The sequence below is a fragment of the Orcinus orca genome, chromosome 5 (assembly GCF_937001465.1).
Source record: "Orcinus orca chromosome 5, mOrcOrc1.1, whole genome shotgun sequence".
NCBI lineage: Eukaryota > Metazoa > Chordata > Mammalia > Artiodactyla > Delphinidae > Orcinus > Orcinus orca.
Window position 1 is genome coordinate 80,845,370 of NC_064563.1, and position 27,758 is coordinate 80,873,127.

Here is a 27,758-nt window from a genome sequence, read left to right on the forward strand (position 1 = left end):
AAGCCCTTGTAAAAGAATTTATGAATGGAATCCCCTATGATGTCATTTAAGTTACAACCTAATTCCTTGAGGAATTAAAAGCTACTGTCCTTAGCTTACAAATCTTTACAAAAATAGAAATGCAGCTCTAGAAGCAATTCAAAGTTCATTTTTACCAGTCCCCAACCCTCCCCTATTTATCCTTTTTTTTAATATAAATTTATTTATTTATTTTTGGCTGCGTTGGGTCTTCGTCGCAGCGCGCAGGCTACTCTTCATTGCAGGGCGTGGGCTTCTCATTGCGGTGGCTTCTGTTGTTGTGGAGCATGGGCTCTAGGTGCACGGGCTTCAGTAGTTGTGGCTCGCGGGCTCTAGAGTGCAGGCTCAGTAGTTGTGGCACACAGGCTTAGTTGCTCTGTGGCGTGTGAGATCTTCCCAGACCAGGGCTCAAACCCAGGTCCCTTGCATTGGCAGGCAGATTCTTAACCACTGCGCCACCAGGGAAGTCCTGGGCAAGTATTTTAAAACTTTTGATATTTTTGACAAACTTCCCCAAATCAAATTCCAGGTGAAACCTTTCTGACCTTGAACTAACTTCGGGATTTTCCAGAGGGCCCCAGAACATCTCAAAAGATTTGTTCTCTCCTTATAGGAAAGGAGATGTTAAACTTACTTGATAATTTGAATTCAGCTTATTTGATATGTAAAATTACATGGGAAGCATTGCCAAATAAGGTGTAATACTAAGCCTTCTTTATGTTGTATTTGTAGAGTTATATGCTATGAGTGTTCCAGACATTGTGTAAAATTCCAAAAGTCTGATATGACCTGGTATGATGTTATCAACATAATTCCAGTTATCATTTTAAAGTGTTGTGTGTCACAGAAACAACAAATTTCCTCATCAATTCCATTATAATTAACTCTCATCAGATCTTTAACAATGGGCATTTTTTAAAAAATCTTTTGTCAATTACAGACATTTATTGTCTTACTCTGATGCCTTTACAAAAGCATTCCTACAAAAATACTTCATCTGCATGGAAATTTAAGGAAAGGACTTTTGACAAGTACAAGTTTCTGATAAATTTAAGATCATAAAACAGAGCTGGGTAAAAATTTCCAGAACTAACGGGAAAAATGGATTCAAGCAGAACAAGAATTAATAACATGGACTGAATAAACTGAGGAGGATTACATAATTTTTAATGACTTTTTGTTTGAAACATTGCTGATTCTTTTACATTTTATTTTTCCAGATTTAACAAAACCTTTTTCTCTTTTCTCTTAAAGCTTAGCAACAATTCGATAAGATATACCTCTGTGAACAATGATGAAACATTTACTACTTTCCCCTACCTGATCTTGCCAAAATTTGCAAACTCTTACATATTTTTTTCATGGCAACACAGTCATTTGCATAAGTTCAAATGAAAATCTATTCTCCTTGTAACAGAACACAATTTGAAACATTGGCTATATTACCAAGGCTTTGACTGGATTGTGATATTTGACAGAGACATGCATAGACTCAGATATGGTCAATTCAGCTTTAAGGAATTCAAGTTGACTTTTTGGAGCCAATAAAGCCTCTTGGAAAACCAACCTGGTACCTTGCTTACAAGGTTCCAGCAAAGCCATCTTAAAAATAACCTATATGGTCAATCAATATTCTTGCTGTATTTATGTAAATAATCAAGCCAAATTTAATGCATACAAATTGTTTTATTATTATTGTCCTTGGAAAAAAGAAATGGGGATAATTGTAGAGAGAAAAATTGTGTTTGCATCTTTGTCTATATTAGATTCTAGTCCTGTTAGTTGTCTTTGAGGTTTTGTTATATATCTATAAATTGGACTGGATTCTGAAATCCAGTTTCCTCAAATATCAGGCTATGACTCTCCAAACTAATGATTCCAATTTTCTCCCACCCTTCTGATTTGTAATCAGTAAAAACAAAGACTGCCCTTGAATTTTCTTGGAAGGGACTAAGCCAGATTATCCTCACTGCTCAGATGGCAGCTAGACTTCAGGGACTTGAACCTTGGATGTACACCTCACAGCTGAAGAAGGCTCCCCCTGTCATCTGGTCCTGCACAAATGTTAAGAGACATCCATATCAAATCAACTAGGAAGAGAAATAGTCGAGGTAGACTGCTTCCTTCCAAGGTGCCAGATCAAGACTTCATACCTAAACTAAACATGAAATCACTTTTTCTTCCCTTTCTTTCCTTTACTCTGGTATTGGCCTGGAAGTATAATGCCATCATCCATATCTAAGGGGATATGGGTCAGTTAGGTTTTTCCTAACCTGAAATAAACAGTTGTTCTAAATTCCATAGACTACCCCCCTTAGCAATAATAATAATAATAACAATAAGGGGGTAACCTATGGAATTTAGAACAACTTTTTATTTCAGGTTAGGAAAAACCTAACTGACCTTTGGTTTGAATAGGTAAATGCAACAGTCTCTGCAAATGAATCTATTAACAGTGCCATCTTAGTGAAAGTGGTTTGTACCCTGACAGGATTTATCCTTGTCTGTGGTGGTTATCATTCTCCTTGGGTCTATGAATGCCTCGATGGCTGGTGCATAACCAGGCCACGCCTCTTAGGTTATCTAATTATGCCCCTGTTTACACAGAGACACATCATTGGTCAACTCCCCTGAATTTACATCATCAAATTAGAAAGGACCTACTAGGAGGCTTCTATAATTCAGAATTCACTTCTTTTGACAGGTCCCTACTTCCCTGTTTAGGAATGACTACACATGAGGCTACGATCGGAAACATCTCCTTAATTCTTAAAGATATTGCAGCATCCACCGTTAAAGCAATAGCTGCCTCCCCACCACCCCAAATCCTTAGACTCTGTGGCCAAGCTGCTCCTGATAATAGAATAGCCCTTGATTATCTTTGAGCTGAGCAAGGAGGTATCTGTGCTGTGGCCACCACCGCCTGCTGTACCTGGGTTAACTCTTCTGGGGAAGTTAAGGCTCATTTACATAAGATCACTGACCAAGCCACTTGGCTTTAAAAGGTGACTCCTTCAATGGGGGCTTTCTTTGACTTATTCGGTTTTGATTGGTTTGGGTGATGGGGATCTTGTCTCCAAAGAACACTCTAAACATTGGTTATTATCCTGCTTATAATAAATAATCATAGGACTCTCTCTGGCGCTTTGTATTCTCTCAAAGGCTTTAAATGCATGTTTGCAACCACTGACCACCCAGGAAATGATCTCCCTAAGACTAGAACATTAGAAAAGAAGCCAAGAGAATGACTGACTTAAGGATTGTAAAACCAGAGCCATGACCTGTGAATGTCACAGAGATTAAGCAAAGATGTCATGACCTATAGATAACACACAAAGGATCAACAAAAGCTGTGAGTAGTAGCTGGGAGTGATGCCAATAGCTTAAATTTTGTTCACATCTCTCAGTTAAGCTGTGAGTTTGATCGCAAAGGGGGAATTGTTAAAAAAAAAAGAAAGAAAGAAAGAAAAAGAAAGAAAGAAAGAAACAACAGGTACCAAAATGGAATCACGTGTGCTAAGCTCATGTCACCACACCAAAGCTTAATATCTAACCTAACTGCAGTCCCTACTTTCCCCGGGAATGTAATCTTAACCCATCAGTCTGAAATTTCCCGGTCAGCACCAGTGAGTGAGTTACTCTGCTTAACAGATCCTTTTGTACCCCCAAGGAAGGTGACCTTGCCCGAAAAAATCCTTTTTTCATTTATGACTTCCTTGTCCCACCCCCTCTCTGATGTTAAAAACTTTTCCTTTTCTGTAGCTCTTCAGAGATTTCTATTTGCTAGATGGGATGCTGCCTGCTTCATGAATCATTGAATAAAGCCAATTAGAAAAAGTTTACTTAGTTGAATTTAGTTTTTTAACAGTACCAGTTACGAAAAATATCTTTGAGAGCAACTGTTGCCATATATTTGAAAGATCCAGTCTGTGACATTTTTAAAAGAGATTGCAAACTCGCCAAGGTAATAGGCTTTCAAATAACAGAAAACAACTCAAAATGATTGAAACAATAAAGAGATTTAACAAGAAGGCTAGAGGTAAGGCAGTTTTAGGGTTGGTCAGTTAATTAGCTTAAATTATCAATGATCCAACTTCTATCTTTCCTTTTTGCCACCTAAGTATGCTAGCTAGCTTTCCTCATGGTCAAAGATAGCTGCACTCTCTCCAGGCATCACATCCTCACATATCACCATTTAGAGGCAGAAAAGGGGAAATCTCTTTCCTGTGCCTCTGTTTAAGACTAAGAAACTTCTCTTGTAATATTCTCCTCAGCAAATGGATACTAATATCTCACTGGACAGAAATTCAGTCACATGTCCTTTACAAGGACAATCACTAACAAAATAAATAGAATCATTTTGAATGACTAAGGCTGCTTGTTGGATTGGGGTTGGGGTGACCTATCCCTAAAATACATGACTGCCTGATATCTAAACTGAAGTGGGGGTGGGGGGATGGCTATTGGGCAGGGCACCAACAGTGTCTGCTACAGGGCTCAATACACGTTTCTTGATTTTAATCTACTTTATTCTCTTAAACCCCAGGACATTTGATTCACTGACAGGTACTGGGAGGGAGATCATTAAGCCTCACACAATAAACTGGTTTCAGAAACACTATAAAACTGCTCAAGAGAGACAGTATTCAGAAAAGAATTCCTTGAAAAAGCCACAAAATTGGTCTATAGCTTCAGGACAGTGGTTACTTTTCACTAACGTGGTATAACCTTCTAATTCTGTGTCTCATTTTGAAACGCTAAAGCAGCCTCTCAATAAATACATGACTCCATCAACCACACTTGCTCATTCAGCTCTGTTTGCTGTTGCAGTTAGCATTGGGCCAGAGACAGGATGACTATATGATACATAAAATAAAAAGTTTATCCATGTCTACCTGTATGCCTGGTATGCCTCGACCTACCTACCTACCCGCCACCTTTTAAACTCTCCACATTCCACAAAAGCTGAGACATTTTGTGACATTTTCATTAGAGGAACGTGGGAATCCTTCATAGGATGACACTTGTCACGTCGCCAGCTCTGTTCTGGCACGTGTGGTTTCCCTTCAGTTTGACAGTTAGGATTTTTCCACTGCAAGCAGCAGAAACTGGCAATGGCTAATTTATGTGGAAAGGAATTTATTTGACAGACATGGGGAAGCTCAAAGAGTCAAGGGAAGCTCCAGAGATCTGGGTAGAGGAACTAATCACAGCTGCTGGGATGAATTAACCCCAGCATGCCAGTTCTGTCCTCAAGGTCCAAGGGTCTAGAGAGAAAGTCTAATTGGCTTAGCTTGGATACATGCCTTTCTCTTAGCCGGAGGGAGTGGGCACCTTGATTAACATGTCTACCAAAACTGCAGCAAGGGAGCAGAGTCATTCCCTACAGGGAAATCAGGGTGCTGCTACCAGAGGGAGCTGGATAGTGGGCAGGCCAGTGCAGCCATCCACAGCACCACCTGAGCACTGCCGGAAAACAATGCACAATCAGTAAACAGGACTCACTGGATGTAACGAGAAAACAATTATTTTCCTGCTCCGCATGTCTCATTAAACCTGCTTAGTAGAGGAAATCTATTTCCCATGTCTGAATGTACAAACTCTACTCACTTTTAAATAATGAAACAGCCTCTGATCACTCTAAGATGCAAACACACCCTTAAAGTCAGTAATGGAATGTTAATTCTCTTAGCACTTTCATCTTCATTCAAAGATAAGACTTTCCCCCCATTCCCCCAGCTGGGATCAGTTGCAAGCAAGCTGCCTGCCTTTGGCCATGAGAGTGGTCAGCCTAGTTTCTCTTCTCACTACCTGCTGCTTCTCATCCCTTCATGGTCGCAGCAGAGGAAGAAGGAGTGGGAAGGAGGAAAAGAAAGTTTTTCTTTAACGGGTACTGTCATAAGATGGCTTTGTGCTCTCATAACACAGCACGTATGTAAAACTGACTCTCTTGTGGGCACTTCCATGGACGCTTTGAGGCTTCCCTGCTGGGTCTCTTTGCAACTCTCCTGCTCTTAGCCTCCCAGGCAGCCAACCTCCCTCTCTTGCCCTCTAGGTTCGTGGGAGCAGGTACCAGTCTCCCGTGCTCCCCTCCTCCAACTGTAGGGGGTCCCACGTTTAGTTTTCTGAGTGGTCCTGAGGCAGGAGACAGATGGGCCCCCGGCTGAACAGCTGGAGTGTGTCCCCTGTGGACAGATACTCCAAGATGAAGAGGAGAAGAAGCTGAGCTCTGCCCAGATAAGAGAGAAAAGACCACATGGTCCTCATTCTCCAAGTCAAGGAGACCTTCCTGACTACACATGTGCAGAAAGGCTCCTAGGAGGTCAGAAAGGGAGTGATGAGAACCTACCCACAGGCCTCTTCACTAGAATCCATCTTGGCTAAGAGATGCGTGTGCACACACGAGAGGACCCTGAGATAAACCGAATATGAACTCAGAACCAGGCGAAGCAAGATGATTGGCCAAATGAAACCCAGAAGAAATGCCCCATATACTAGCGATTCACACTACCACGAGGGCAAGACTCTCTCTGAGCTCACCCATGTGTCTATCCACACGTACACTTTTTCCTCCAAATAAACACTTTACTTGTTTCATTACTTTCCACCTCTCTGTGGAAATTCATTTCTACACAGCTGATGGGTCAGGGCCTTGTCACTGGCCACTGGTCTGGTGGCTAGGATTCAGCGCTCTCACTGCCACGACCTGACTTCAGTCTCTGGCCGGGAACTAAAATCCTACTTTAAGCTGCTGCAGGCCGAGGCCCCCTGAGATTAGTCCTGTGTTATGTCCCTTCACCAGGCTTGAGTTGCGGAATGGGCACTGGCATCCTACCCTTGATGATATGTGTGAGTGTGCGTGTATGCGTGTGTGTGTGTGTGTGTGTGTTTGATTCTCAGCACAGTTCTCTCCCAAGAAATCCTCTTAATCTTTCCTCCCCAGTCGCCATCCCCCAATTTCTTTTATATCTTCATAGAATGTGAAGAGTTCAAGAACTGCAAATAATTTTTTAAAAAATTCTTTGCCAACAGGTGATAATGGTATCTTGTCTTCATTTGCATTTCTTTAATTATTAGTGAGAGTACCCATTTTTCTTATTCCCTATGACACATCGAATAATAGAAATAATTAACACGAAGCTCTTCCCATGCACCAGCTACATCACTTACGCTAACTCATTTAATCCTCACATGGACCCTATGCAGTAGGTGCTATTATTATCCCCATCTGGCAGATGAGGTCCAGAACGATGGGTTAATGTGCCCAAGGTCACACAGCCAGTGGGTCTGGCTCTGAAGTGCTTCTGCCTGGCTTTCCCCCTTTTCCCTGCTCTGTTTGCTCTGCTCTGGATCCTGACCTTTTTATTCTCCTTTCTCTCCTTTTCCCTCTTCTTCCAGTCACTTTTCTAGGGAGCATTTTGACCTTTCCAGCTGTTGTCAACCCATTCAGTTCAGTTCAACACACATAGAACGAACACTTAGCACATGCCGAACACTGTCTTAGGGACTGAGAGGCAAATACAACCCAGCATGACCAGAAGTAGTCATCTAATAAGGGAATCACGTGTTGTATATATGCAGCTCATCACGGTTTCCAAGCACATTCACCACTCTCTCGCCACAGTTCTTGGTCTCAAAGAGGTTAAATGACTTGCCCAAGTTCATACAACGCAGAAGTGATGGAAGAGAGAAGAAAATATAAGGGCTTCTGGCATACAAATCAACCAGTCTCTGTGTGAGCTCTGTAGACCTTTTCTACTTTTACAGTTGTCATTGTCATTCCATGTCCAGGGACTATTTGTCATTAGAAATAGCTTTCATCTCCACGTAGAGCTTACATCTCCTGGAAGGATGCTCTCTGGTTAATTGATGTATTACTACAGCAACAGTGCCAATAAAAACCAGAATAGCAGGTACAGATTTCACATCCACAGACTAGGGTGTGCAAACATGTAACTACATTTTCTTATAACTCAAGTTCATTTCTGACCTCAGGCCCCTATTCTGCTCGATGCAAGAAATGTATTCTAGTCACTTTCAAGTAAATTCAATGAGACTCAGTATTTCTCAGCCACTTTTTATTGAATACTTAGTTAATTCAACATGATTTTTCCTTTTCATTTGGGGATGGTGTTGAGTTCCTGGAGGAAGATGGGATCCTGCAAATGCTCCCCCGACAGTGGGGTGGTGAGGTGGAAGTCAGTGTCTGCGTCTTCTACAGGCCTCAGAGTTGAGTTGGCTGGGGTAATGTTTAGTTCTCCTCTGAATGGAGACTGCACGGTGCAAGTGCTGGGGCCCCCTGAGTTGTGCTCACATCCCCATCAGATTTGCTTTGGGAACAATGCGGACCACATTCCTTTGATGCATGTCCCCTCAGCCTACAGAGACACCACTTCCAGTGCTGAGGCTTGGTCTGGTGCTCTTTCTCAGCTAACTTGCCCCACTCATAGGACCTAGACGTGCCCTCTCATGCCATTCCCAAGGTCTAGAAAATACAGGAGCCTTTCTCTTCCTTTGCCTTGGGCCAGAATGAGATGGAGGAAAAAGAGGAGAAGAAAAGAACAGTTGTTAACATCTCAAATATCATTCTGTCGCATCTGTACAAGCTGCCTCCTTCAAAACACTACTATTTTTCATTTCCAGGTTCAAATCTACCAATATATCTCTTTTAATCAGGTTTCTACTTCTTTGAATGATTAAAGAAACACCAATCACTTCCCCCTCACCCAGAAACTCCCACAGATGTACCTCTTTGGTTTCCACCCCAAACACACAAACCTGTGCACGTTGATCCACTGACAACCACCTCTGCCTTCCGCAGCCACTGGTTCCTGCCCCTGGGACCTGTCACTGTGCTCATACGGACAGTTGCAGCCTCCACCCATCTTCACTTTTCACTGTCCCTTCTTTTATCACAGGTACCCCAGCAGCTGGTTGATATATTGATTTTTCTATTCTTTCTTTTTCTTATATGTGTTTGTTTTCTAACTTTTTTACCTGCCTTCAATCCTCTTTGGAAATAGATGAGGTTTAAAGTAAAACTCTAATAAATAAAATCCTCATAGCCCTTTTAATGTTCAGTGAGTAGAACAACCCACATTATGCCAGATGTGGTTACACCATAATCTTCCTGACTCCAAATTGCTTTCATTTGGAATCCGTTTCTTTGTGTGAAGGCTTTGATGTTTTCCCTCCTTCTGAGCCAGTGATCCTAGTCAGGCAAAAGAAAGAAAAGACAAAATGGTATTGAGTAATCTATGATATCACAGGCTCTATGCTGGACACGCTTATCTACATTGTCTCATTGCAAGCATCCCAGATTTATAGGATCCTAGCTGGAGCCTAAGCCATGTTTACCCTATCATTCAGAAAAAACCATCTGGAAGCTTCCGGGAGAATGAGACGGACAAGGATGCAAGGACTGGTTTGAGCCTTCTGGGAAAAAAATAATCTTCTAAGTCTGAAGAAAGAATCCACTGGAAGAGAGAAATCTGTTCACTATTCATTCAACAAACCTTTATCAAGCACCTGCAGTGTATCCAGCACTGTGCTGGGCACCAGGGATACAGCTGTGAAAAACCCAAGGGCAATGAACTAGTTTTAGGGGTGAGGGCCAGCTTTCAGGGCAACAGCAAGTGTGCCACTCAGACCGTCCTCTGTCCCTCACCTCGGTCCTAAGGCATGATGGCTGCAGTACAATGCAAACACCAAACGTTGCTTCAATTCCATGTTCAAGAAATAATAGAAAAGAACAGTGAGAGGAAAACCAAGGCCCATAGTTTCTGCACCATGGGAGCCCATGCCTTCTACACAAACACCAGAACGCTTGACTTGGAGACATTGTTGGACACCAGAAGGGCACTCAAATGGGACATCAGGAGAGGTGGGGGACATTACCCCAAACAACGGAAACAAGGAGGAGGGATGAAGCAAGGGCAGCTGATAGAACCTGGGTCTAGGACTCGACTGAGATCCACGCTGGGGCTTGTAAGGATTAACTGGGAGGAATTTGGGGAAAGCTAAATTTCCACAGAACTAATGGGCGTGGAGCTCGAGAAATACAGCTTATGACTTCTGCCAAGTCTCTACTTCTACACCCGGGCTAATGTAGCCTGGAGAGGAGTTGTCCCACAGCAGCTCCAACGAGTTAAGACACTTGCTCAAGGTTATTGATTTAGGAATGGTCTTTCTGCAAAGTCCTTCCCAGACCTAGTCCCCCACATGGTTGGAAAACCTCAGGATTCTCATCTCTGCTCTGCTGTTAATGCACTCATTATAGGATATTGGAAGAGTTAACTTACTTCCCTGAGCGGGGGTTTATCATCTTTTAAAAGAAGGGCTTGGACTAGAAAAGCTACAACATTCTGTGATTTTGGTTTTTTTATAAATTTATTTATTTATTTATTTTTTGGCTGCGTTGGGTCTTTGTTGCTGCACACGGGCTTTCTCTAGTTGCGGCGAGCAGGGGCTACTCTTCACCGCGGTGCGTGGGCTTCTCATTGCGGTGGCTTCTCTTGTTGCGGAGCACGGGCTGCACGCACACGGGCTCAGTAGTTGTGGCTCACGGGCTCTAAAGCGCAGGCTCAGTAGTTGTGGCGCACGGGCTTAGTTGCTCCGCGGCATGTGGGATCTTCCCGGACCAGGGCTCGAAGCCATGTCCCCTGCATTTGCAGGCGGATTCTTAACCACTGCGCCACCAGGGAAGTCCCCATTCTGTGATATTTGGACTAGTTTTGGCCCCTCAGCACTGGTTCTGGGTACCCTTGACAATCTAACCCAGTCTTGCATATCCAGACAAAGCTCTCTCACTTCCTAACATGGCCCATTTACTCCAGCCAAGCCAGTTTTTTTTTTTTTTTTTTTACTGTCCCTGAACACAGCGCACTCATATTCATTCCTGACCCTCTGCCAACTCCCTCCCTAGCGGCACTAAGGAAATTGGAATGAAAGCACATGCTAGTCAGACCGTGATCTCTCCAGTCCGTTGTTGGAAAGGACGTGCCCACTGCCTTGTCTGAGGCCGACCTTCAAGGTGGGTATATAACAGCTCCCCTGGGCATCCATTTACATTTCTGACATTAATTTGTCCAGACCTTCTGTGGATCCATTTACATTTCCTTCAGGTACTACATCTTGGCATAATGTGTTTCGTGAGTTTATTACCCGTTTCTTTTATTTGTTCTAAGTGTTCCTCACTCATCTCCCCCTCCAGCAAGTGTTTGGGTTGAATGAGTCCTTGTTCACATTCTCCTGGTTATTCATGAGTTTACTGCTTTCCATTGTGTCCTTTTCCAGGCTGGAGAATCCCAACCTCTATGGCCTGTCTTCCCTCTGCAGCCCTTGACTGTTCTGTCTCTGTTCCTTCTTCACTGTCAGTCAGTACAGTCCTTCAGAGGTTCAGGGACTAGAACTCTCCACAGATCAAGGAAGGGAGGATGTACGGTGTTGAGAGAAATGCAAGGGTGTGGGCTCAGTTATTTTCCGTCTCTCCCCACCCCTTGCTGATGCCCGGTATGTGTTTTCTTGGCCTCTGGAGCAAAGCAGTACTTCAAACTCACGCACTGGAAGTCAAAAATGCCTCCAAAGACACAGGCCTTTTCCTGGTTTTTGACAGAGACGTTAGGCACCGAGTTTGGATTTGTTTATTTTTAAGCATATCTGCACATGCCACGTTAAACCCATCTGCTCCTTTTCTGCCAATTTAAACAAACTCAGTTGATAACAATGATAATTAACATTTAGTGAGCTCTTAAAAGGCCCCAGGCACTGTGCTAAGTGTGCAGTGTCTTTCTGAATCCTCTCTGCAACCCTCTGAGGTTGGGGCTACTGTTACCCAGTTTTGAAGACAAGAATATTAAGAAACAGGGAGATTAAGTCACTTGATCATCACACAGCTGGCAGATGGCAGACCCTAGACTCAAGCCCAGGTAGGCTGAGATTTTCAACCTTACTGTTCTCTGCAGTTAACCCTGGCTGTCTATTAGAATCACCTGGGAGCTTGGGAAAAACACCAGTTCCCCAGACCCCACCCCAGGGCAGCTAAATATGATGCTCTGGGGGCTGGGGTCCAGATACAGATAGCTTTCAAAGCTCCCCCAGGCAAGTCTATTATCCACCCAGGATTGAGGACCACAGCTCTGATGCCTCCTACTGTCAAAGCCTGTCAGTTTATTTCTACCATAACTGGAATACGTTTGGTCATCTGCAGCATGGAGGCTTGTCAGGGGACTTTCCCGTCCAGAACATTTCGAAAGATGTTAAATCTGATCAGTTCTTGAAGTAGATCCTTTTGTTGTGGTGGTGGTAAAGTATACATAATAGAACATTTCGCATGTTAACTATTTTTAATATTACTTTTTAATATATAAAATGGATCTTTCTACATATATTGGGTTTTTTTCTTTTTTCTTTATGGTGAAATACATATACATAACATTTTCCATCTTCACGATCTTTTAAGTGTACAGTGGCATTGATTACATTCACATTGTGTGCAGTCGTCACCACCACCCAACTCCAGAACTTTCCATCATTCCAAACTGAAACTCTATACGTATTAAACACTAACTCCCCATTTCCTCATCACCCTAGTCCCTGACAACTACCATTCTCCTCTCTATCTCTATGAATTTGACTATTCCAGGCACCTCATGTAAGTGGAATCATACAGTATTTGCCCTTTTGTGTCTGATTTATTTCACTTCGCATAATGTCTTCCAGGTTCATCCATATTGTAGCATCTGTCGGAATTTCCTTCCTTTTTAAGGTTGAATAATATTCCGCTGTATGTCTACACCATAGTTTGTTTACCCACTCCTTGCACAGATTCTTTAGGAGGGAGTTTTAAATGTGCACCATCTAGAGAAGCCAAAATTTGCTCCTACCTTTCTTATTCTGTATCTAAACCATTTGTCAATCTTGATAAAAGAGACATCATTCCCTCCTTTAGCCCCATGGTGACTTAACCTTTTAAAAAAGCGTTCCTTGGGCTTCCCTGGTGGCGCAGTGGTTGAGAGTCCGCCTGCCAATGCAGGGGACACGGGTTCGTGCCCCGGTCTGGGAAGATCCCACATGCCGCGGAGTGGCTGGGCCCGTGAGCTATGGCTGCTGAGACTGCGCGTCCGGAGCCTGTGCTTCGCAATGGGAGAGGCCACAACAGTGAGAGGCCCACGTACCGCAAAAAAAAAAAAAAAAAAAAGCGTTCCTTAAAGAAATTTGTCAAAAGATTTTAAAAGCCTAGGTAGATTATAGCTGTTTCTCCCTTATCTCCTTTTTTACTTTCACAAAGAACTCCACTGTGTGTCTCTTCCTTCCCCTGTGCCTTTCCACACCTACATTTTCAGTGTGGTCCAGGGCAATTCCCACCTCCTGCAAGAAACCTTCCTGGACCCAGCTCCAGTGGGCCCTCTCTTTCCCCAGAACTTTTCTGGTGTTTATTGCCTGAAGCGGCCAATCTGTTATTCACCTGATATTTACTTCTTACATGCACCTCGCATTCCTAATATGATGACCATCCCTTAGGCATCGCTCATCCTCTGTGTCCTCTCCAGCCTCAGTGCAGAGCAGAGCAGATAACAGAAGTGGGAAAATTAGTATTTAATTAAAATGAAGGAGCATACTGCCTCTTCCTGAGAATCGGTGGTGCTTCTCACCTAACATCTGAGATCTGAGCTGCCTGCAGCATCACCAGGATGTGTTAAGGACACATCCCAACCCCCTTCATTTCTCAGACTTGGGGCAGAGCCAGCGCTAAGCCGTATTGACAGGGGCAAAGTTCTCTTCATCATGTCTTCCCTTATTATTCACTTGGCTCACAGCCCCAACTTTTCTGGGCATCCATATCCCTGCTCTTATTATTACTTTTTTTTACTTCTCTCCATCTCAGCCTCCTATTCTGTATTCCAATCCCTTAGATTCCTACCTAAGGGTTTTCATTATTTTTGTCATGTCTGCCCTAATCAAGGTCTCAGGGAGTTGCAGGGACTGTTGTAATGGTCTCTTATTGGCCTCCCTCACTCAAGCCCACCCACTGTCTCCCATCTCACCATGTCAGGCTCCTGCTCCAAACCTCAGATGATTCTCTTTGCCTGGCCTGTAGGTTTGGGTTTTTTTTGGCGGCGTTAGGTCTTAGCTGCAGCACGCAGGAACCTTGTTGCAGCATGCGGGATCTAGATCCCCGACCAGGGATCGAACCCGGGCCCCCTGCATTGGGAGTGCAGAGTCTTACCCACTGGACCACCAGGGAAGTCCCTGGCCTGTAGGATTAAATCCAAACCCCTTCCATGGCATTCAAGTCCTCCCTAATCTGGCTCTGCTCACAGTTCAGCATCATCTCCCACTATCCCTCCATACCTTCAATCAATAATAAAGTATTGAATGACTGCTCTCCACGGGCCAGGATTCTGGATGCGTCGTAGGGTGCCGGCACAGTGGTGTGCTCGGTAGGTAATTTGGAGGGAATTACTGTTTACCGCCCATTCCTGCTAAGGGGTTGTTAATTTATAGGTCAGCTTAAGGCATTCTGCCAACCTAGCTTTTCCCCACCATGGATTTCACAGGCCGTGGAACACCAGAGGAGAGACATTTTGGCCAGAGTAAAGGAGTCTTTTTGGACCTCTCAACCATGTTAGAGGTGTTCTACCCCAACTCAGGCAGCAGGTTCTCCTTCAGATGCCTCCCTACATCCTGTCTAGAGGTCTGGCCCTGCTGGGGTCCTCTAAGTGCCAGGCTTGGGCCTCTTCTTGGTTACAACCTGGAATTCTCTTCTTAACAAGATTCAGATCCCCTTGTGGGGACATTGGTGTAGGTTTTCTTGGCCAACACCCATCCTTTCTGATCCATCTGGGACTTTTGTGACTTCACCATGGTCCTCAGAGATAATCACAGACACAGATCTCTTGTTTTAAATGTCTTCAGGAAGGGTGGCCACACCTTGTGTTCTTCCTTGTGTCCAAATGTCCGGAGAGTGACCCCTGCCCCCTCGCCTGGGGTTGAGCACTTGACTTGGCCCTTTATCTGGAGCATCTACCAGGAAGCCTGGTGTCATCCGGGGGACCAGCCCTGCCTCTGTCCTCCCTGCTGATCTCCCATACCTCACTTCCTCCTGACTCATCCTCAGCCCCAGTCTGACATGTTTGTCAGAAAAGCAGGAAAGAGGAAGGCGAAGAGGTGCTCTTGACCGCCTGGGGAGCCAGATGTGATCATCCCTGGGTGTCATCCCAAGGACAAACTACAAAGTCAGCCTGCCTTCTCTCACCACACCCCTGACTTAGGAGACATGAAAATGGTGTACGTGTGCATGTGTGTGTGTGTGTGTGTGTGTGTGCATGTACACACTGATCTTCATGCTGCCTGAGAGAATGTGTGAGAGTAAATATGTGAAGGCCTGGAAGGGAATTTATTTTCTCAGGAGATGAGAAGAAAAATTAGCACTATAACACAAGAAACAAAAATGACGCCAGAATGAACGTGCTCATGTCGGGTTGGTGACCGTTTAGAGGTCTGGGTTTTCAGAGCTCACGCTCCACTGTGCTTTGACTTGGAGAGCTGCTGTGTGGGTCAATGGACACATGGGGTGAACTGGGTGGAAAACAATTAGTATATGTTTTATTCTAATATGCATCTTCTATTGCAAGTTTTTAAGTGCAAATGCAGATGTTAACTGATAATCAGTTGGAGAGAACACTGATATGGAGAAATCTAAGTTCAAATCTCGGCTCTGAAAACTGTAACATTGTGCCTCAGTTTCCTTATCTGTAAAATGGGGATAATAATAATGATTCACTCTTAAATCATTATTGTGCACTTGTTTTCATGTAGTACCATTCTGTGGGCTAGGATTACAGCAATGAACAAAGTGGGCAATGCCTCCGCTGTCATGGAATTTATATCCTGGTTAGGGCAGATGGATAATAAATATGTACAATGTCAGGTGATGATAAAGGGTGACAGGGGTTTGTCTTTTTTGAAAGGATAGTAATGCATTGCTAATGAACTGATGTTTGAGCAGACTCTGAAGGAAGAGAGGGAACGACCATGTGGACATTGACAGAAGAGCTTTCCAGGCGGAGAGAACAGCAAGTGCGAAGGCCTGGAGGTGGGAGCTTCAGGTGTTCCAGAAACAGTGGAGAGGCTGGGGAGGCAGGCGAGAAGTGAAGGAGGGGAGAGCAGTAGGAGATGACGTCAGAAAGGGCCTCGTGGGCTTGGAGAGGCTGTGGCTTTTCCTCTAGGGAGCTGGTGAGCCATGGAAGGGTTTTTTTTGGCAGAGGAGGGCGAGGATCTGACTGCGGATGGCTACTGCGTGGAGAACAGACAGTAGGCACAAAGGTGGAAGCAGGCAGAGCAGACATCCAGGTGAGAGAAGAGAGTGGTTTGAATTGGGGTGCTAGAGGAGGAGGTGGTGAGAAGTAGCCAGATTCTGAACATATTTCAATGGGACTTATTGACGGTTTACAGGTGGAGTGTGGGATGAACTCAAGATTTTGGCCTTGAGGAATTCAAAGACTGGAGTTTTGTTTTTTTTTTTTGCGGTACGTGGGCCTCTCACTGTTGTGGCCTCTCCCGTTGCGGAGCACAGGCTCCGGACGCGCAGGCTCAGCGGCCATGGCTCACGGGCCTGGCTGCTCCGCGGCATGTGGGATCTTCCTGGACCGGGGCACGAACCCGCGTCCCCTGCATCGGCAGGCGGACTCTCAACCACTGCGCCACCAGGGAAGCCCAAAGACTGGAGTTTTAATTTACTAGGTTGGAAGAGTCTGAGGGAGGAGCTGCTTTGGGGAAAGAAAATCAGAAGTTAAGTCTGAGATGCCTATTAGATGTTTACATGGAGGGCAGCAGGCAGTCGGTTCTCTGCATCTGGGTTTCAGGAGAAAGGTCAGAGCTGCTAATGGAAACTTAGATGTCATCAGCAGAGAGATGGTGTTTACAGCTCCCGGGGCTGGACAAGACCATCCCAGGCGGCAGTGTGACTACCTCCTTCACATGGCGTGAAGGCCAAAAGATATTGTATGGAAAAGACTTTTGTAAACTGTGAAGTGCTAAACACTGGAAAAGACTCAGTGCATCAACATAGTAAAGGACATAATTTAAAGAAGTGTCTGCAGGGAGAGTCAGAATCATAGAATGTTGTACCAGGAGGACCTTAGAAAGCAGCCAATCGACTCCTCTCGTTTTAGCCACGAGGAACTGAGGTTGGAGAGGTTAAGAGGCTTGTGCAAGGACACCCAGCTCGTTAGTGGCCAGCAGACGAGCTGGCCTCAGAACTGAGGAGCCCTAACTGCGGGTGCGGTGCTCTTTCCTCCAACAGCGCACATTTACGGCTTCAGCTCTCTCCGAATCTGTTAACCAGGGCCAAGTAATTCTTCCAAAACAGAAATCTAATTATATCGCCTTATGCTTTCATACATGCTATTCCCTCTGCCTGGAATACTCTGCTTCCTCCCGCTTCTCTGTCTGGCAAGTTCCTGCCCCATATCCATTCTCAGCTAGAAGGGCCCTTGGCTGTGAAGACCTCCTTGCCCTGCTGGGTGCAGCTGGTTGTTGGCTTTCCACATGCCCGCAGTGCTCTGGTCCCGCATTTGCTGCGACTCGGGCTGCCTCGCTGGCTGACTGTGAGGCTCTGGCTCTCTCCTCTTATGACCTCTCCAACGAGCGAGCGCACTGAGTGGCACTTAAGTGTTTGGGGAGGAAGGAAGGAAGGAAGGCCTCTTCTCTCACATCAGCTCAGGACAATGGCTAAGCTGTCATTTAGTGACACTTCAGTTCCTCTAACCTAAGGGGCTTTTGTTTCACAAATTGACAATGACTTCTGGGGTGGGAATTTTCCTTTTTCTTTTCCATCCCCAGGCACAATGAGCAGGTGATTCTGGGACCAAATAGAAAACGATTCGGACATTATAAGTGATTGCTGCCTTCTTTTTTCCAATTCTCTCTCTCCTGTTGATATATGAGTGGCTATGGCTTGTTTGCCTTTTGCTGCAAGGCCGGATTTGTGTTTGTGCCTGGGCTATGCACAGGTGGGTATACACACACACACACACACACACACACACACACACACACCCCTACATAAACTCCTGGGAGAGGCTGCACTCTTGTTTTTCAGAGGCAGCTAGATCTCCCAGAAAATGCCCTCAGGTGGGCTCCCAGGTTTGTCACCTTTGAGCACGAGAATTTGGCCTTCTTAATCTCTTGGTACCTTAGCTGAAGGTAAGTTTGGAATTTCTAGATCAAGAGTAAATTCCAAGAACTTCTTCCCACCCTCTATGTTTGCTGTTCTTTAGCATGTTTGTTTTGGATAATTCTGTATTAATTACTGTATTTACATTCTGCTTAATTAACACTGTTCTGGTAGGTGAAGAATTGCTCCTAATAGAAGTAATTATTGTACAGGTTATTGCAGGGGTTTAATGAAAGTGACAGAAGGTGGTGGTGACACTGTGGTGATGGGGTCAACGCTCCAGGTTTTGTTCCTAGTAAACGATTCAGGGTTTGCCAAACTCTGGGGACGCCTGAAGCAGGTGATAAGCCAGGCTAGTAAAATAACTGTCCCTTCCTGAGGTTTGGACTTCTGAAGCTCTCTTGTATTGAGAGCTCTTGAGTAATCACTGTTAGTCAATAGAATACTGTAGGATGCAATTAGGTTTAATTAGCCTAGCATCCCAAGCATGTCTGCTCCTCTGTCTGTGTCTCTTTGGGTGTCTCACCTTCTTGGCTCCTGCTTCCCCTGAAAAGGAAGCGTTCCTGGGCTGTGTCCCCAGACTGGGGTCTCCCCTCTTCTCTTCCTGCACTGAACTCTCTCCTACACTCATTCATAATGTGGAGGGGGAGAGCCAGGAAGGGGCATGAAGTGATGGTGGAAAGAGAAGAAGGAAAAGGCAATCAAAACATAGTGGAAAAAGAGAGGGAGGGTGAGAGAATATGGTGAAGGATGGAAAAGATTTTTATAGCCTTTCAAGAGAGAGCTGCTGCCGACAACCACTCAGAAGGCACTTTGTCTACTGTCCCAACCAAACAAATGGGAAACTCTCCCGCTCATACCTTTTCCCTGCTATATATATAGAATATTTTCAGATTTTTGTATTAATTAAAAGGTGTCTATATTTCATACACATTTTATTTTTGCAATAACAAAACAGTCCCCACGGTTCTGTAGGGAATGGGAATGGGGGAGGGCGGGGGGAGGGTGGGGTCAGGCAACACTCACAGCAGTGGAAGGGTACCAGACTGGGGATCGGGAGACCTGCTCCCACCCCAGCCTGCAACTCTGGGACAAATGCTTCCCCTCTGGATCTCATTGTCCTCATCTGTAAAATGATAGGTTTGGACTCGATGCCCTGCACTACCTCTTCCAACTTGATTTCTACCCCCTTATTAAATGGATGGTCTACCAGACTTATATGCCCGACATACCCGTTTCCTTCCTTTTTCTCTCTTGTCTGCAACTCTCTCCTCTTGTTCAGAGTGTCTTCCCTTTGCAAGTTCCTCTCCATTCTGCACATTATGAATCTCAGCATTCCTGTTGCCCTAGAAAAGCATTATTTCTGAGATTGTGAACTGTTTCCCTTTTTACAGCATCTCATAAACTCCTTTCTTGGATTCTTTCTTTTTTTTCTTTCCCATCATTCTGGCCAAACTACTTCTCACCTTGGTTCAGAGGGGTGTGTGTGTGTGTGTGTAGGAGGGTGCTTCTCTAGATTTCTTACCATCTCCATTCCTCTGTTTTATCTAGGATTTCCTTTATCCAGAATTTTGTTGCATAAAATGATTCACTCTAATTCTTCAATTTCTGGCATAGTCTAGAAAGTCGTTTAATGTTTTCCTTCTTCCAACTTACCTATTTTTATTTCACAGTTCTCTTTAGCTGTCTCTTATAATCATACTTCTCCTGGTTTAATATTTCAGGTCCTTTGTCTGTATCCTTCATTCTTTGTTTTCTTTTCTTAGGTCATCTTTTAAAAAAATTTTAAAATACCATTCTTTGTTCAGCAGAGGGCTCTCTTCCCATCCCTCTTGCAGCCGGGCAGATAGGATTTGAAGCAGCTTGTCCCCGCTGTCTTTCCCTCAGGTTTTCTAGCCATCAGAAACATTAGACACTTAAACTTGTAAACAATTCAGCCTTGTTCGGTGTGGTCGCGCTAAACCTTCCCTCCTCAGCTGAGAGCCCTCCACCGGCTGCCCCGCTCACTAATCTATTGGATGCCCTCCCAACGTTCCTAATGTTATTCACTGTAGCCCCTACTCCAATCGCTCAGTAGGGTAGGTTATCACCAACCCTAGTTTACGGCTGAATTAACTGAGGCTTGGAGAGGTTCACCCAAGGTCGTGCAGCTTGTAAAGTTAACCCTTATCCGGCCGATTCTGGTTTTCCAGTCCAGCCCAGCAGCCTCATCTCATTCCCTTCGACTGCAATTTATATCGGATTTCCCTTGTTTTGTACGCAATTCTTTCCCCCTTCAAATCCACGGGCAGGAAGATCGTCCCTAGCTGATAGGGCTGGGGCACTGGGGAGCCGAGGGGAAGGGAGAATTTCCTCGGGCCCCAGCGGTTGGGTAGGCAGGATTCTGGTGCGCTGACGCCCCGGCAGAAAGCCGGGTTCGAGACGGGGCTTGCCGAGGACGGTAAGGCAGGACGTGGCAAAAAGGCAGCAAGTGCTCGAGGGACCTGGGTCTCGCCGCTCGAACGGCGGCTGCGGGGCGGGACTTCTGTCTACCCTCCGTGTAAACACACTTGGCAAGCCAAGGGCGGGATTCGGACCAAGCCCGGGGACGCGGAGGTGCAGGGCGCCCCCTCGCGCTCCTCCGCGCGCCACGAGTTGGCGGGTGGCGCGCCAGCCGCGGCAGGTCCTCTCCAGCACCCTCCTCCTTTTCTCTCCCGCTCCCTTCCCTCTCTCCGCTCGCTCCCAACTCCTCCCCCACCTCTTCTCCCTCCCTCCTTCGGCCCCCTCATCTTCTCCTCCCCGCTCTCAGCCGCGCGCCTGGTCGGGAGCTAGTTGGAGCGCGAGGGCTGCCGCCTGAGCCCAGCTCCGCTGAGCCGGGCGGGTCGGCGGCGCGTCCGGCGGCTGCTGGCGGAACCCGAGGGTGGCGGGCGCGGGCCCGGGTCGCGTCTGCACTGGAGCGGCAAGTGAGGGCCGGGGGCCGTTCTTGCGCGGCCGCCCCATTCCCAGACCGGCCGCCAGCCCTCCTGGGTCGCCTTCGCCGCTCCCCGCCGCCAGGAGCCGGGAGTCGGGAGCCGCTTGGAACCGGGCACCTGCGCCCGCAGCCCGGAGGTGAGTCCCGGGAGCACAGGGCGCTTCCCCTGCGCGGGCTGGGCTGCAAGTTGCAAACTTCAGCAACTCGGGTGGGTAGAGGGGTAGGGGCCCGGGGCCGCTGGCAAGTTGGAACCAGGTGGCGGAGGCTGCGGGCAGAGAGGAGGGAGTCCCCGCGCTTCCACGCCGCCCTCTGCCACCTCAGCTTGGGCTCCCTTCGTGCTGCCGCGTTCCCGCCGTCAGCCGGCTCCGGGTCCGGGCTGCATGGGGCCCTGGCCCGGCCGCTGTCGGTGCGTCTGGGCTGCACGCCGCGAAGGGGACCTAGGGCCGGGCCTGGAGGAGGGGACGGACGGTTGAAAGGCTGGGAGAGAGCCGGGCTGAGGCGCCGAGGGTGGCGCCGAGATGGAGGCTCCGAGAGGGCGGACGAGTAAACCCGGTGGAGGCAGAGCGCAGGCGGCGAGGCGCGTGGGAACGCGTGGCCCGCCCGGAGTGTGAAATCTCGCGCTCGGGGACGTCCCTGCTGCGCCGCCGCCTGCGGGGGTCCCCACCGGATTCTTCCCAGACCCCCTGCCCTGGCGGGGCCCTGCGGAGCCCAAACTCTGCCCCGCCAGGCCCCAGATGCAGCCGTCCCGGAGCCCGGCGCTCCCGCCTCGGCGGGCGGAGAGGGGCGCGGCGGCGGGAACGCGGGATGCGAACGGCGCTTTCCTGATTTATTTTTCTCATGGTAATTTGTCTTTGTGGTTGGGCTGCCCATTCACTTTCCGCTCACGTCTTGCGGGAGATCCAGTGAGGAGGGAGGGAGCGGGGGGCGCTCCGGCACAGGGAGAGATGGAGACAGGAGAGGGGATGGGGATCCGAGCCGGGCGGGAGCCGAGAGGGAAGTGGGCGTAGGACCCGCAGAGGATGAAGGCGAGGCTGAGGACACCCGGACGAGCGGAGCCGCGGGCGGGCGGCGGAGGGAGGACAGAGCCGGCCCCTTCTCGAGCGCAAAGTTTAAACAACCAGGAGGAGCCACCTGAAGCGCCCTCCTTGCCTCCTCCCCTTCCCTCGGTGCCCAGTCCTCGGGTTATTCCCCCTGCTCCGCCGCGCCGGGCTGCAGTGGGCCCCGAGTTGGGAGGAGGAAAGGTAACTGCCCTACTCTGCCCCCACCCCTGCGATCCTCTCCAGGTATTCCGCGGTGGTGATGAGAGCAGCCGGAGCGGGGAAGGGCTGCCCGCCCTCGGGATACGCTCTTTCCCGGCCCCTTGACTGAGCGGAACTGGGATTGGGAGGTTGGAAGCTCGCCTGTGTCTAGACCCTACCACGATCCTACCTTCTCTGAGTCCAATCTCCTTCCACATTTCTCAGGCACCTCCACTCCCCCTCCCATCCCCACCACTTCGGCCTCATTCGGCTCCTTCGTCAGCGGCAGCGGCGTCTCCCTCCAGGCCCTTCTGGCCCGCCTCTGTCCTCCCCGCCTCTACTTTCCCTCATCTTTTAGCCTGTTCTCTTCCATTCCTTCTCATTTACCGCACTGCCCCCCCGCCCCAGTTCTTCCTGACCTTCAAAAGTGGGCTCTCACCTTTTCTGAACCAGGATAGATGACCTTGAGGAAGGGGAAGAGGGGAACTTGAGCCTGAGAACTGGACCTCACAACTAGGAAAAGGAGGACAGATTAAGAAGCAGCTTGGAAAAACCCACCGGTACCCTGCCCCAAATCTAGATTACCAACCGAGGAGGAAGGGGGATAAAATATCAGAGAGAGAGAGAGGGAGTTTGCCACTTGATCACTCTATAGACTACAGATCTAGAAATTACAGTTTTAAGTGATCTAATCTCTATGTGTGCATGTTATCCTGTACTTTGGGGATTGATTGGAACATCCCACAGCCTGGTCCTACCTGTCACCTGCTGGCCCCCTACTCACCCTGACTCTCAGGGCCCACTAGGATTCTACTGTGAGATGATGAGTTCCTTGAGGTCAGGGGGCCATCTTATCTTATACAAATCTAGCACTTTACATTGATACAAGGTACCAGACTCAGAGGCGGGACTGGAACTCAGGTCTCCTGCCCCTCCCCACCCAACCCAGTGGGTATAAACCAGTTTTATTCTTTACAAAAAAAGAAAAAAAAAATCCAACCATGACTTTTTGCTTCCTCTGATGTAGTAAAGCCTTATGCAGGGATTGGATGAGAAAAAACTGGAAGCTAACATAGGATGTTCAGGAATCCCAAGGGATATCCAGAAAGCCCTGATCCCTGAGTGTGGGTCTGAAAAGGGTAAGGGGAGCCCCAGCAAGGGGGCAGAGGGCTAGCAGACATTTAGAGAGGATCAGCCTGGCAAGGCTGTAGATTGGCGGATGGAGTGCGTACACTTGGGAAGAAGATGCTCTCGGGTCCAATTCTTTTGAACATTGATCATGATACTCCAGTTCTTAATCTTGGCCACCCTCCTCTATCCCACAGGGAAAGCCCAGAAGATATCAATTCAGGTCAATACCATAGAGTCAACAAATTCACTACTTTCATTGAGGATTGAGGTGGTAGAATGGACACAGAAGGCAAAGGACAAGATCCCTGGTTAGAAGTGCATGTCTCCTTGTTACATAGCCTTAAAGGACCCAGGGCTGAGTTTCAATGCCCCACCACCCACACCCCCAGCAGCTAGATGTTCCCCATGGTCCTCAAGTGTTGGCTCTATTACTGAGTGGACACAAGGTAAATAAGACCAACAGTGGGACTAAACTCACATGTTCACTATTTATCAAGCACCTATTATGTGCCAGGTACTAAAAGCTATGGATGCAACAGTAGATAAGACATGTCTCTGATCTCCAGGATGGAGGTGAATCAGCGTGACTAGGAAAACACAGTTACTAGCATTGCCTCTACTGCCGTGATAGAATTTATTGTGGATTTTTTTTTCCCATGTGGGTTTGTTCAGGTGACCTGACAGCTAATATGGAGTTGTCCAAAGGACTTGGGGTCTAGGGTTTGGGGGAGGGCTGAGACGGCTAGGATTCCACCACCTTAGCTCTTCCCTCAGCACCAAGTCCCCGCTCCATGCCTCAGATTCCTCACTCATCAAGTGGGGCTGAACACCTACATTGTACCTGTGGTGTGGACAGAGGCAAAGCCAGGTACCTGAAGATCTGAGGAAGAGAACTATTGGGAGGGAGTATTTGGTTATTTATACATCAGTGTCTGAACCCCAGTGAGTCTTGGGATCATCCTTTGCCTCATCCAGTCACCTTGATCACTGGCCTGTCTTCATCACCTGGTGACTCTGTGTGTGTGTTGGAAATAATGAATGAGTTTTCTTCACATTCAGATCTTTGCATTTGAGTTTAGCCATCACTAAGTTGGTCTTAAATTTATGACAAAGCTTAACTAACTTGTCTTAAATGTATGACTAGAAGCCAAAGCAAGTGTCTTGACTAATGGAGTTTCATTGAATTGACTGAACTGAGCTCTTCTTTTAGAGCTTATGGGGGCAACACGTGGATTTCACTGGCATACCTCTGTATTTTTGTGGACCTCCCTGTCTCTGACTTTTGGTTTGATGACATCTGCCTTAGCTGAGGAGATGGCTCTCTGATGGGTAGTCTGGAAGGGGATCTTTGTGTATGTCACTTTCTATCTCAGATGGAGGAATCTCCTCCAAGATTTTCTTTCTGAAAAAAACTCCCGTATAACCTGCTTAAATGCTAGAAAGTACCAGCTGGGAGCAGAGTTCTGAAAGGGAAGGGGGGTGCCAAACATTCTGTGGTTCTGCCATGTCTGCTTCCCTCCCTCTGCTTTAGTGAGCATGAGAGATGAAAACCAAACCTTGCAGAATGCACTCTTTAATCCTGACATTAGTCAGGGACTCACCAATGAGCAGTGACTACACTTGGTACCTCCAGAGTGGGAAAAGGAAAAAAAGATGGCTTCCTATCCAATTTGCAGCTGGGAACAGTGGGGAAAGCAGGATGAGGAACTTGGGAGGGATGGTGACTGGGCATGGGAGAGTTTGACCTTGAGCACACTTCCCAACAGTTGGGCTTCGCATCCTCCTCCACTCTGACTTGAAACAGGAGAACAAGGATTCCGTTAGGCTTTCCCTGAGCTTTAAAGGCAATGCTGTGTGCTGAGTCCCACCGTGACACTTCCCTCATTTATCTGCGATTAATAAGGATGACTTAGGGCTTCCCTGGTGGCGCAGTGGTTGAGAGTCCGCCTGCCGATGCAGGGGACACGGGTTCGTGCCCTGGTCCGGGAGGATCCCACATGCCGCGGAGCGGCTGGGCCCGTGAGCCATGGCTGCTGAGCCTGCGCGTCTGGAGCCTGTGCTCCGCAATGGGAGAGGCCACAACAGTGAGAGGCCCGCATAACGCAAAAAAAATAAAATAAAAAATAAGGATGACTTCATCAGACTTGCACCTGGAACTCGTTTGAATTTGAAGCCTTGTCCGTATCATCAGAATGTCTTTGCATTTGAACCAAGAATGTCTCTGGCCTGTTCTGTGATAGGAAGGGCTGGTACTGGAGGATGGCTGGTGACCATCTGTTCTGCTATCCCCTGAGGATCAAATTAGAGGAGATAGGTTTAAATTCCCCCAGGAGGAAGCTGGGTTAGAAACAAGGGAGGCTTCTCCATCTTGAATGGAGATTACCGTCACTTCTTGATTTTCCAGGAGTGGTTCATTTCTTTTTTTGTTAATTATTTGTGGGGAATATTTAGTCTCAGGCCAGTTTCTAGTTACAGCCAGCCCCACTGTTGGAAACCCACCTGATTGCCAGTATCTTCAGAAAGTGCATTGTCCTTTTAGCCTCCACCTGAGCCAAACATCATTAGGAAGGTAAACCCGCTATGTATCAGGTATATGTGTGTATGTAAATATACTCATAGACATTCACATATAAACACAGATACAGTGCATTGCAAAGCTATGTTACAGTTTGATCACCCAGTATTTTGAGTTACCTGCGGCACTGTTCTGCCGGAATTGACAGGAGGCTGCCTCTAGGGAAGCAACTTCAGGGAAATGTCGGGTAGGGTAGCAATTTAGATCCATCCCTACTTGCCATCCCCACTGGTCCACCTGAGCCAAAACTCCCTCCTTACTGCTCTAGTCATTGTCCTGAAGGCCCCCCAAGGAGCCCTGCTCTAAGGAGTACAAAAGAGCCTCAGTTGGCCCTTAATTATTCAGGGATAGGTGGATCCAGTGGGTAAAGCACCTGACTCAGGACTCTTATTTCCCTTCTTTTGGTGGCTTGAGTAACTTTATACCTGTAGTGAGAAGCTGGGGAGATCTTATCATTTAATACAAACTTTTGTTCCTAGCAGCCTCTTCCCTCTGCTCCTCTTTCCTCAAGGCACCTGAGGGAAACTAGGAGCCCTCCTGAGAGGCCTCATCCACCCAAAGCAGACTGCCATGAAGGGTCACACCTTGCTCTGTTGGCTGGGGTGTGTTTCTGCCCAAAAGCAGGAGAGAGGAAAATACCACTAGCTCCGGCTTCTGCAGAGTCAGATCCCTGTAGATTTCCCAGCGTCTTGGTTTTCTTCCCTCTCCCTTTTGTAGAGCCACCTGCTCTTGATTTTATGGAGTCAGCTAGTAACCTGGGCCCCATCAAGGGTCTGAGCCAGGAGCAGTGTCCTTGTGGTAAAAGGTCCCAAACAGGTCAGCTCAAAGGAACACTTCTGTGAATGTCCCCAAGGCTGAGGGTCATTTTCCTGCATAGACCAGGTGCCTTGGGGCTGTCTGCTCCCTTTTAGCATCTCTCTAGCTTCCATAGTGGGTCTCTCTTCACATGCTGGGCTCTGTCTAGAGAGCAAGGCTCAAGTGAACTCTGTATACAGGTAACAGTAGCTTGGTTCCACTCAACTCTAATTCACTGGCTCCTTCAGAACCACCTGGAACGCTTTGAAAAAATATAGACGACCAGCCCATAATTAAGTCAGAATCCCTGAGATTGGAGCCTGGGCATTGATTTTTTTTTTTTTTTAGCTCCTAAAATGCAACCATGGTTGAGAGCCACTGACCTAAATCTTTCCTAGGTTCTACCTGGCCACACGCCAATGGCATGCAGATCCTCTTTGCCCTCAGCCCTTCACAACAGCCAGGTACCAGATCCTGGCATTCAGATCATAGCTACTGTTTGTGTTCCTGTGTTCTGAATTTAATGACTTTTTATTATAAGCTGATTGTGGGAGCTTCCTTCTAGTGTAACTCCTTTGTGATCATTTTTTCCTTAAAAAGCATTTATAAAAGTAATGCATTCAGCATTTTGGGGTATTTCCTTCTAGATATGTAACAAAATTGTGATTGTACTGTGTTGTTTTGTAGCCAACCCTTTTCATTTAATCACGTATTGTGATAATTTCCCCATGTCTTAAGTATTCTTCTCAAATGGGCTTTTCACTGGCTGCCCGGTATTTCATCTCATGGATGTGCTATAATTTATTTAACGAATCCTGTGTGGGCTGGACATCTAGACTGTAAACCACTTTTCACTGTTATAAATAATGCTGC

At 47.0% G+C, this 27,758-nt stretch overlaps 1 protein-coding gene across 1 annotated transcript in view; it reads left to right on the forward strand.

Annotated features, from left to right (window-relative positions):
• Nucleotides 1-20,828: 20,828 nt before the first annotated feature.
• The window catches only part of SEMA5B (semaphorin 5B), a 118,465-nt gene continuing 111,535 nt past the window's right edge, over nucleotides 20,829-27,758 (forward strand). Inside the window, exon 1 of the mRNA XM_033403372.2 lies at nucleotides 20,829-21,283. The gene's annotated coding sequence lies outside the window, so the exon portion shown is untranslated. The remainder of the gene's footprint in view (nucleotides 21,284-27,758) is intronic.